The 10,965-nt window shown below is 39.0% G+C and overlaps 2 pseudogenes across 2 annotated transcripts; both read left to right on the top strand.

Annotated features, from left to right (window-relative positions):
• Window positions 1-228: 228 nt before the first annotated feature.
• On the top strand, window positions 229-4,489 carry LOC147307122 (B2 bradykinin receptor pseudogene; annotated as a pseudogene). Its single transcript, XR_015126380.1, has 2 exons — window positions 229-324; window positions 1,423-4,489. The product of XR_015126380.1 is annotated as a B2 bradykinin receptor pseudogene (transcript).
• Window positions 4,490-6,076: 1,587 nt separating this feature from the next.
• LOC147307121 (B2 bradykinin receptor pseudogene) lies at window positions 6,077-9,816 on the top strand (annotated as a pseudogene). Its single transcript, XR_015126369.1, has 3 exons — window positions 6,077-6,339; window positions 6,852-6,913; window positions 7,333-9,816. The product of XR_015126369.1 is annotated as a B2 bradykinin receptor pseudogene (transcript).
• Window positions 9,817-10,965: the final 1,149 nt, after the last annotated feature.

Below are 10,965 nucleotides of genomic sequence, written 5' to 3'. Positions count from 1 at the left end.
CTCTACAGACTTACAAACTGAATTTAAAAAGTACACACACACACACAGTTAAGTAAATTTAGTGCAATGATACACATAATGCTACTGAACGAGGAAAAGTAGAGGATTGGCTGAATGAATGGAGGAGGGGGTGGCAAAACATCGAGTCATCTCATATCATCAAAGACATCTGACATCACTTTAATGTCAGTTTATTTTCTCCTTCAAGTGAGCAAGTGGGGCAGAGTCAGAAAACAACTGCAACTGGAGTTACTGGGAGGGTGTAGCTGGCTAGATTGATGTGTTCTTTTTTCCATCTAGAGAACAGACTCTTTTCCCTAAAAGGTATGCATGAGCCTTATTTGGCTTGGTTTATACTTGTCTGTGTTTTTCTCTGTGGTTAAAATATTTATCAACAGCACAGATTTAGAAACATGATGTCTGACAGTGTAAACATGTCACGATATAGACTGGAGATCATTAACTGGAATTGTCTCTGCATGTTTAGTGTTATAGTCATTATCTTAAGCCAAATGCACTAAGAAGATTTACGCTGAAACAAACTCCAAACACATGTAAAAAGGAGGGTTTGTATTTTGTTATGTTTTTGTTTTAATCTTTATGCATTTAGAATTAATTTAGGAAGAATGTGGCTGCAACTGATGGTGAGGATATGCAGAAAATGAGGTTGCTATAAATATCAGTGACTCAGGTCAGTCCTGATAAACAGTAATCAGTTATTAGAAACGTAGATGTGCTTATATTGTACTGTTGGAACTTTAAATGACTGATAATGGAAAGGGCTCTGCATGTAAAATAGAAAGGTATTCTCTTTTTTGTCATTACATGTTTATAAGCAAAGAAAAAGACACACAAATAAGTACTTAATAGAGGTAGACTGGTATTATCAGTTCGAATAATAGCCAAAATTATAGCTATAATAGCTATAATAACATAATATAATAGCTGGTTATTTTTCTTAATAGAAAAACATTATTATGTTTCTCTGGGAAGAAGGAAAAATTCAAAAATATCTTGTTGCAATGGTTGTGGCACCCATGGTTTGATGATAGATTAAGCAAAAGCGCCTCATCAAAATTCAACTAACACACAAGAACGCTTGTTATTCAAAACAATTATTCATCTCTTAATTTTGCAGATACACTTTCGGTTAATTGGTGACTTTAAATAGGCTGTGATTTTAAATGTGACTGTAAGTGTGAATTAATGGTCTCTCTCAGCCACAGTTTTTGTGTTTTTGAGTCAAATTCTTTGCAAAATAAATGAAAATGTAGCAGCAGTATTTTGCATTATATATCAGTGTTACTCGTAATTATGTGTATCTCTGTACTGTGCGCCATCAAAATAACATAATGTTCTCACATCAAACTGTTTTTAGAATAATATTTTATATTTTATTTGCTGTCCTCTGTTTTTCTGCAGCATCCATTCCAACTCTTACTCTGTCAAGATGTCTGGAAACCAAAGCAACACAAGTGAAAACCATTGTATTGACAACAGCTTGGTCTTCACTCTGGTTCCACCCTACATCCTGGTCATCAGCGTGCTTGGAATCATCTTTAATGTGTTTGTGCTGATGGTTTTCTGCCTCCACAAGAAGGCCTGCACTGTGGCTGAGATATACCTCAGCAACCTGGCTGGAGCTGACCTTGCTCTGGTGTGCTTTTTGCCCTTCTGGGCTGAATATACAAGAAAGGGATTTGACTGGCCTTTCAGTGAAAGCCTGTGCAAAGTGACATCAGCTGTTATCTACATGAATGCGTTCTGCAGTATTTACTTCCTTGTTCTGGTTAGCATAGATCGTTATGTGGCACTGGTGCACCCGCTTTCCCATGAGAGGATACGCAGGCCGTTTTACGCCAAACTGGGATGTCTGTTTGTGTGGGGTCTTGGCTTGGTCTTTGCTCTCCCCGTGTTCATCTACAGGAAGTTAGAATTCAAACCTCAGTCAAATCTTACTCAATGTTCACTTGACTTACCACAAAATCAATATCTGGCATCTGAGGTGATAACCATAATTTTCAGCTTCATCATCCCTATTATCATTATTTCCTTCTGCACTGTCAGAATTTTTCAGTCACTGAATAACAGGCTAATGGAGGGTTTAAACTCTAAGAAAATGGAGCAGAAGGCTACCACTCTCATCCTGGCAGTTCTCCTGGCATTCCTGATCTGCTGGGTGCCATTCCACGTGACAAAGATACTAGATGTGCTCCAAAACACTGGCATTCTGAAATGCCACATCACACTGACCATCGTCCAACAGATCTCTACGTACTTTGCCTTCTTCAACAGTGTCCTTAACCCCATTCTCTACGTCATTGCTGGAAATAACTTCAGAAGAAGAGCTAAGGAACTCTCCAAGCAGTGGAACAATAAGACTACAGAAACATTCAGCCTCATGTCAACTCGCATAACGACTCTGAGGCTGACAAAGTCTCAAGCTACTCTCTGATCTTTTGAGTTTTGATGTGTGCTTTGGTTATTTTAAATTAACTGGGTAATTATTCACCCAAGCATGAGAAAAAAAATTTTTTAGGCAATCTAAATATATAGGGTTTATTTAACATTGTTTATTACACTGTATCTCCAGAAAGTAGTAGTAAGGTTTGAGTGCCTTGAGGGGTGCTGCTATTTTTTTTCCCTAATTCTATGCACATACAATACCAGGAATTTGGTGGATATCCATATTAAAGAAGCATATTTGAAAGTAACGCACAGTCTCTTGAGCATTTAGAGTCTTGGTTCTGCATAATGTCAGTGAGAGTGATATCCTTGATATTATCATCTCAGGTATACAGCTCTGGCTGTGAGCACAGCAGTCCCAACCACCTACTATTTAAGTCATGCTCAGAATAAAGTTGGCTTAGAGAGAAGAAGCTGCAACAGCAAGAATGAACTAAGAGGCTTCACTAAAAGCCAAGATAAATAAGGATTAACTAGGACTGTTAATCAGGCAAAGTTAGAAGACGCACACATACAGACGCACACACACACACAAATATAATCCACATCTCTTGTTTTACATCAAAAGTTCAAGCAACAAGGGTGGGGTTGCTTTCAAAGCCAAGGATCCGGTATAGCTTCGGTATAACAGGATCTGAGACGCGAATCTGAATCTGCCATTCTACTGCTTTATTTTTTTTATTCAGTTATATTTTATTAGATATGCTTTCAGATCTAATGCAATAATAACACTGCTACATAATTGAATAGCATTACCACATTTATTCTCTATTACATAAGTAATGGACACAAGCTAATATAATGGAACGACTATACAAAGGAGATGAAAGAAGGTTAACAGCGTTAAAAGCATTAACACAAGATTTTAATGGTTAGATGTTCCACACTGTACATGTGAGTGGTTGTGTATTAATATGTCTCTGTGCTGCAACATTATGCGGTTTTACTGCTACCGATTGGAATACTTTAGTGATGAACTGTAAACCACTAAACCTGTTGTGCTGCGCAGTATTACTTACTGTTGTGTATTACATTGTAAAGAATTCCTTTCCTACTCCTGTGACTCCAAAAAGACATTTAACCTACCAATACTGAAGAACTACCTGCACACTGTATTAATCTTTGCATGTATGTAACAGTATATGAAAAACAGCGAATTGTATGCCTCGTACTCAAACTCCGCTTTTAGTGGCAGCTTCTGTGTATGTATTGTGAAACATTTATACAGTGAACTTGCGATATATCACCTTGCTAGATCAGTGTAAATACAAAAACTCAATAATCCTCATTTACTGGCATCTTCTGTAGTCCGCTGTGGTAAATAAATGTCTACACACCAGGGAACTTTAAATTCTAAATCAAAAATAATGTTTTAAATTAAACGCACATCCCCTTTTAAGTTACACTATGTGAGTTATTAGATATTTTATACTTTGGATTAGTTGGTGATTTCAGCTTGGCAGTTGTGGGGAATGTGGGTCTTAATGTAAATCTGTGTTGGCCCAGTCCAGTGTGGATTCCCCGTATGACAGCTGGGATAGACTCCAGTCCTCATATGTCCCAGAACTAGATGAATGGTTAAAAGAATAGATGGATGGCTATGGTTCTCAGCACCTCTGATAAGCCTTTATTTGGTAAGCTGTGATTGATTAAACTACAAAGGATTAACAAACTCCAGGCGTACCTGTCCACTCAGTGGCAGGCTTTGAACTGTCAACAGGCAGCTGTTACAATGTAAACAGCAGGCAGATCTCTGTCAGTATCGGATTTATCTCATGGACATATTGGCACATCCCAGTAAATTTAACAGAATACACTGAACCACACGGGGACTATTGAAATAACATGATATAAATATTAATTTTCTTAAAAGTTCTGTCCATGTAAATGTTACTTTTTTGGGGATTAAACATGAACATAAAATAATGGTTTCATTTGAGAGAAAATTGCATGTGTCAAAGTGGAGTATTTTCTGTTTGTTTAGTGTAAATGTCTTCATATCGCTATGATACAGAATAAAGGAAGTGATTTTGGGTTGAGCTCTAGTACTCTATTAATCTATTAATCTCTATTAATCTAATACTATTTTCCTTCTGTCACTGGAGTCTCCCTTTCCAGCTAGCTTCCCCTGTTGCAACTGTGTCCTACAAAAACCCATTCATTCCCGTTTTCTCTCCCCCTTTATATAGATGGGCTCAAATCATCACCAATCAACCACTCCCTGCAGTAATCTCCAAATGGCTGACTGCTTGACTAGAGGGGAATCTCCACTCCCACATAGGTATGGCCTATAGCTCACCCGAAAACACAAAATTATGCAATAATTGAAATGGAAAATAATGCCAACCCAATGTTTAGTGAGAGATTCTCTCAATTATTCCACCAACTGATAACAATAGTATTTTCATTCTGAGCTTAATCAAACAGTTCAAACGCCTTTTCAGATGTTATGTTCACAGAAGGCCCGAGTCTATAAAGGTCCATAAAACAATACCTGAACCAACACCATAAAAATGAACCATGCAAAGAGACAAAGTGCTACTTGAAGTGGAAAAAACAAAGACTGCATTGACTGAAAAGCAGAAGAGCTGGCTAAAGAGTGAGTCATTATATATTAGTTTAAATTCAGTTTACTTTCTCTTTTAAGTAAGAAAAACACAGCTATTTAGTAGGAATTCGTTTGGCCTTTTTTTCCACCTGGAGAACAGATTCTTTTGCCTGCAAGCCAAACTTAATTTTGGTTGTTTTTTAATCCTTCATGTTTCTGCCTTTCTGCTCTGCAAAGGGGATTAACAAGTCAACACTAACAGGGTTTTCAGCTTTTTGCCATTACTTGTTCAAAACTTTAAAAACACCCTTCAATTAACTTACACGCTGTGCAAATTAAGAAACTTGCACAGCGCGATGGGTGTGGCCCTGTCAGCTGCTGGTCACGCCTAGGTTCTCACACACCTACTTCTGATCAAGCTCGTCGGGGGCAGCTACTTAACAGAGCGATGGAGCTTTCTCCAGCGCAGGATTTGTTAGTCCAGGAAGTACAGATCGTGTTTGCCCGCAGGGGTCAGTGTCTAACGGCTGCTTCCATTGTTTTCCCTGCAGGAGGAGCGTGGAGAAGAAGGACAGCACAGCACGCACAGGGTGTGCAGAGTCACCGGGGAGCACGAACACGGACGCCACTGGAAGACGCACACGGGAGTCTTGGGGAGCGCGGGGATTAGTTTGGCATCAGTATTTACCACACTGTAAATAAACGCACTGTACACACAGAGCTCTGCCCCTGGGTCCTCCTTTCCCTCACAACCCCAGACCATGACAATAATGTGCATAAAAGCACTCATCTGAGGTTTGTTTTTAAATGCTTGATATCTATTGAAGCCAGTATTACATATTGAATCAGAATCTGGCATTAATCTAAGACACTAAGACATTTCGGTGTTCGGACCGGTCTGAGGAAAGACGAGAAACGCTTTTAAAGCTGAAGCGCTGCGGTCGGGATTTAATGAGGTGCAGTGCCAGTTTTACGATGGAAGGTGTGGTCACAGCAGGTATTTTGGTGGCTTACCTTATTGGTGAAGTATTTGTAGGAGTGTTTTCTTTACGGGTTAAAAAAAAACTTTCGGAGGAGAATATTTAAAAGAAGCATGCAAACCTGATTTGCTAGATTTCCTGGACACTAAATGTAACTTTGAAAAAAAAAACACCTCTTACTGTTGATTATGGAGCTGAAGTGTTCATTTATTTGGAATAAGATGAGGAAATATTATCAGCGTGCGTAACTGTGACGGATGGATCCCTCTAAGTTGTGAGCGCGGGGACAAAACTTTTGCTCTGTTCTGTAAGTCTCGACGGAATCCCAACCTTGCGTTTTTAGAGGTGGGTACTTCCTGCTCTTAAGTAGTAATACTAGAATTTTATTAAAAACCGGCTCTGTTTTTTTTTTCTCAGCACCACACAGGGATTTTTATGTTGTTGTTTTTTGTTTGTTTTTTTCTGGCTATGAGAGACAAGCATATCATATTTATAACTGTAGCTGTGATGTCATTATGTTAGCGCGTCGGGTTACTGTCTGAATAATATGGGTAATTTAGGCTATAATAGGTTTCTGCAACCTCACAGCTCGTAGAATAAGCAGTGGAATAATATGGACTACAATACACTACAATAATATGCTCATGTTCAGATGATGGAGTAGTTTGGAATAAACTCACCGCTGGATAAATCTGTGCTGCACCTGAGTCTCAGTCCTCAGAATCTCACAAGTTTCTAAGAAGAGTTCATCCTTAGACAAAACCATATTTCTTCTTCTTGCTCTCATTTACCTTAACTGCTGTTTTCATAGAGAAACAGGTTTAAAACCTGCACTTACACTGTAATATTTCTTTCAGGACTTCATTGACACCTCTACTTTAACTCATCGGGCGTGCTTGTTTTTGAGTCTCTGCTCTTGGTAGGTAATTACTGAAATTAACTGACAACATCTTTGTATATAAATTAAGGCACTGTTATGGGAGATCACCCCAACAACCTTTCACTCACATGGGTACATTTTTGCAACTGTACCATCATCATGTCACTTGCCCCTGCGGATTTTAGTCTTAAAGTCGACACTGTTCCTTTTTTAGTAAACCCCCACAGTAGCTTTTAATGCCAAAAGACAGTTTTATACCGGTGTAGATTAAATCTACCCCTAAATATAACGATGACAGCTTTGACCACTCACTTTGTCTTTATTAACTTCCATGCATGGAATACTTTAAGTGTGGATATTTTTTTCCTCTTTTGAAAGAAAAAAGGAAAAGAAAAATAATTGTGAAAGTTAGCCTACAATAATGTTTTATCTGTACTCTGTTCTCTATTTTTCTGCAGTATCCCTGTCAACCTCATCCCTGTAACGATGTCTGGAAACCAAAACAATACAAATTGTACTAATCTTGAGCCAAATAGTTTGATCTTCACTCTGGGTTCATACTACATCCTGGCCATCAGTGTGCTTGGAATCATCTTTAATGCGTTTGTGCTGATGGTTTTCTGCTTCCACAAGAAAGCCTGCACAGTAGCTGAGATCTACTTGAGCAACTTGGCTGGAGCTGACTTTGTTCTGGTGTGCTGTTTGCCCTTCTGGGCTGACTATGTAGGAAAGGGCTTTAATTGGGCTTTCAGTGAGAGCCTGTGCAAAGTGATACCTGCCATAATAAAAATGAATGCACTCTGCAGCATTTACTTCCTTGTTCTGGTTAGCATAGATCGCTATGTGGGGCTGGTGCACCCACTGTCCCATCACAGCATGTGTAGGACATTTTATGCCAAGCTGGCATGTGTAGTTGTGTGGATTCTTGGCGTTATCTTTGCACTCCCCGTATTAATCTACAGGAAGTTAATCCCCAGTACATCAAATATTACTGCATGTGGCATTCTCTTCACTGAAGACCAACATCTAGTATATGAGACATTAACCATAATCTTCAGCTTCGTAATCCCTGTTTCCATTATTTCCCTCTGCGCTGTCAAGATTATTCAAGCACTGAGAAACAGGCTAAAGGGGCATGGGAAGGAGCAGAAAGCCACCACTCTCATCCTGGTAGTTCTTCTGGCATTCCAAATTTGTTGGGGTCCATTCCAGTTGAGCAGGATACTAGATGTGCTTGAACGTGTTGGTATTGTGAGGTGTCACACCATACTTGACATCTACAAACAAATTACTGTGTACTTAGCTTTTTTCAACAGTGTCCTTAACCCCATTCTCTATGTTGCCATTGGGAGAAACTTCCAGAAAAGAGCAAAGGAATTCTTAATGCCGCAGAAATACAAGAAAACAAGAAGATCAAGCACACGCTCCTCATGAGCACACCCCACAAGTGTTAAATCTGACAATGGCTTAAGATAAGCAGGATTGTGACCTTTTGAGTTTTGAGGTGTGCTGCTGTGATTGGTGATTTTATACAATGACAATTATTTATCCAGGCATAAGAACTTTTTTTCTTTTTTCTCTTTTTTTAGCATTTATGTAATGTGAATATATGGGGTTTAATTGTCTATGAAACATTGCTTCTTCAAAAAGTGATATACAGGCATAACATATTTGTTACTTAAATGTGATATATATTTCTGTTTTATAGTGATTTTTGTTCCAATACAATATGAATAACATTTACACTGGCGGATGCTCATATTAAATAAGAACAAAAATATAATATAACAACACAAAATCATATGAAGGACTTGAACAAGGCCAAGTATAAGAGCAGAGAGATGGTAGTGAACTGGTTTTGAATAGGGCAAAAGTTACACATGTTAATGCAGTTTTTCTTGCAGGTACCACATTATGTGTTTTTCTTATTTTCTGTCATGTATTTATATTCTTACAGTGGTGGATGCTCATGTTAAACTTAATGTTATCAGTTATCACAGATTACATAGTTTACATTAAACATGATTCATATCTTGAAGTCAGAATATATGCAAGTCTTTTCTTATGTTTATCCATTTTTTCAAATTTCAGTTCAGGATTATTATTCTAAAGCTATTCATTGACATCCTCCAAATATTCAGTTCGGAGTACCGCTGCTGTACAAGGTGAATGACCTGGTGTATCTCTCTCTATATATATATATATATATAAGCCCACTAACAGTCCAGAGACATGCTGTTGGTGGGCTTGAATTTGAGTGCGAATGGTTGTCTGTCTCTATGTGTTAGCCCTGCGACAGACTGGCGACCTGTGCAGGGTGTACCCTGCTTCTCGCCTTAAGACAACTGGGATAGGCTCCAGCCCCCTGCGACCCTGAAAAGGGTAAGAGGAAGAGAATGGATGGATGTTTATTTGTCACGGTTCAGGGTCATTTGACCCAGCATTTTCAGTTTCGCATATTTTTCTGTATTATGGTTTGTATTCTGATTCTCTTGTTATGCTTTGTTGATTATTATTATAATTCTATGTTTCAGTTTATTCTGGTTTAGAGTTTTGTTCTTAGGTTTTGTGTCTTGTGCCCTCATGTTTAGTGGAGGTTTAGTTCAGTGTCAAGTCTGTGTCTTTGTGAATTGTTTCTTGTTTCCTGTTTTACTTTGAAGGTCCATGTCTTATGTAAGTGTATTCAGTGCTTCCTCCCGTCTCGTCAGGCTCATCAGGTCCAGCTGTGTTCCCCACCTGTATGTAATCTCCCTGTTTTCTTCAGTGTGTATTTAAGTTGTGTCAACTCATGTACTCACTGGTCGGCCTGTGTATAAACCGTGTGTTCTCCCTGCTGTCCTTCTTTCATGTTCAGGTTTGCTGTTTAGATTTCCCCATTATAGATTATCTTTAGTTCCGTTTCACCATTTTCACCTTGTGTTTTCTTTTCCAATAAACCTCTTTCGCGTCTCAGCGAGTGCCTGCTCTTGTGTCCTCATTTATTCCCCCACACGACTCACCCTGGTTAGCCGTGACAGTATTATTATTATTGTTATCAACAGTAGTTAGTTGTACTAATAAAAATACAAACCGGATTCCAAAAAAGTTGGGACACTAAACAAATTGTGAATAAAAACTGAATGCAATGATGTGGAGATGGCAAATGTCAATATTTTATTCAGAATAGAACGTAGATGACAGATCAAAAGTTTAATCTGAGATCATTTCAAAGGAAAAATATGTTGATTCAAAATTACACGGTGTCAACAAATCCCAAAAAAGTTGGGACAAGTAGCAATAAGAGGCTGGAAAAAGTACATTTGAGCATAACGAAGAGCTGGAAGAACAATTAACACTAATTAGGTTAATTGGCAACATGATTGGGTATAAAAAGAGCTTCTGAGAGTGGCAGTGTCTCTCAGAAGCCAAGATGGGTAGAGGATCACCAATTCCCACAATGTTGTGCAGAAAGATAGTGGAGCAATAAAGGTGTTACCCAGCGAAAGATTGCACAGACTTTGCAGTTATTATCATCAACTGTGCATAACATCATCCGAAGATTCAGAGAATCTGGAACAATCTCTGTGCGTAAGGCTCAAGGGCGTAAACCCATACTGGATGCCCGTGATCTCCGGGCCCTTAAATGACACTGCACCACAAACAGGAATGCTACTGTAAAGGAAGTCACAGAATGGGCTCAGGAATACTTCCAGAAACCATTGTCAGTGAACACAATCCACCGTGCCATCCGCCGTTGCCAGCTGAAACTCTACAGTGCAAAGAAGAAGCCATTTCTAAGCAAGATCCACAAGCTCAGGCGTTTTCACTGGGCCAGGGATCATTTAAAATGGAGTGTGGCAAAATGGAAGACTGTTCTGTGGTCAGACGAGTCACGATTCAAAGTTCTTTTTGGAAATGTGGGACGCCATGTCATCCGGACCAAAGAGGACAAGAACAACCCAAGTTGTTATCAACGCTCAGTTCAGAAGCCTGCATCTCTGATGGTATGGGGTTGCATGAGTGCGTGTGGCATGGGCAGCTTGCATGTCTGGAAAGGCACCAGCAATGCAGAAAAATATATTCAGGTTCTAGAACAACATATGCTCAAATCC

Source organism: Aulonocara sp. 'chitande type north' Nkhata Bay, linkage group LG19 (assembly GCF_057382095.1).
Source record: "Aulonocara sp. 'chitande type north' Nkhata Bay isolate Kocher_YH1m ecotype deep benthic linkage group LG19, A_spYH_male_GT1.1, whole genome shotgun sequence".
Taxonomy (NCBI): Eukaryota; Metazoa; Chordata; class Actinopteri; order Cichliformes; family Cichlidae; genus Aulonocara; species Aulonocara sp. 'chitande type north' Nkhata Bay.
The sequence above is the reverse complement of the archived record's forward strand: the minus strand, read 5'-3'. Positions and strand labels throughout refer to the sequence as shown.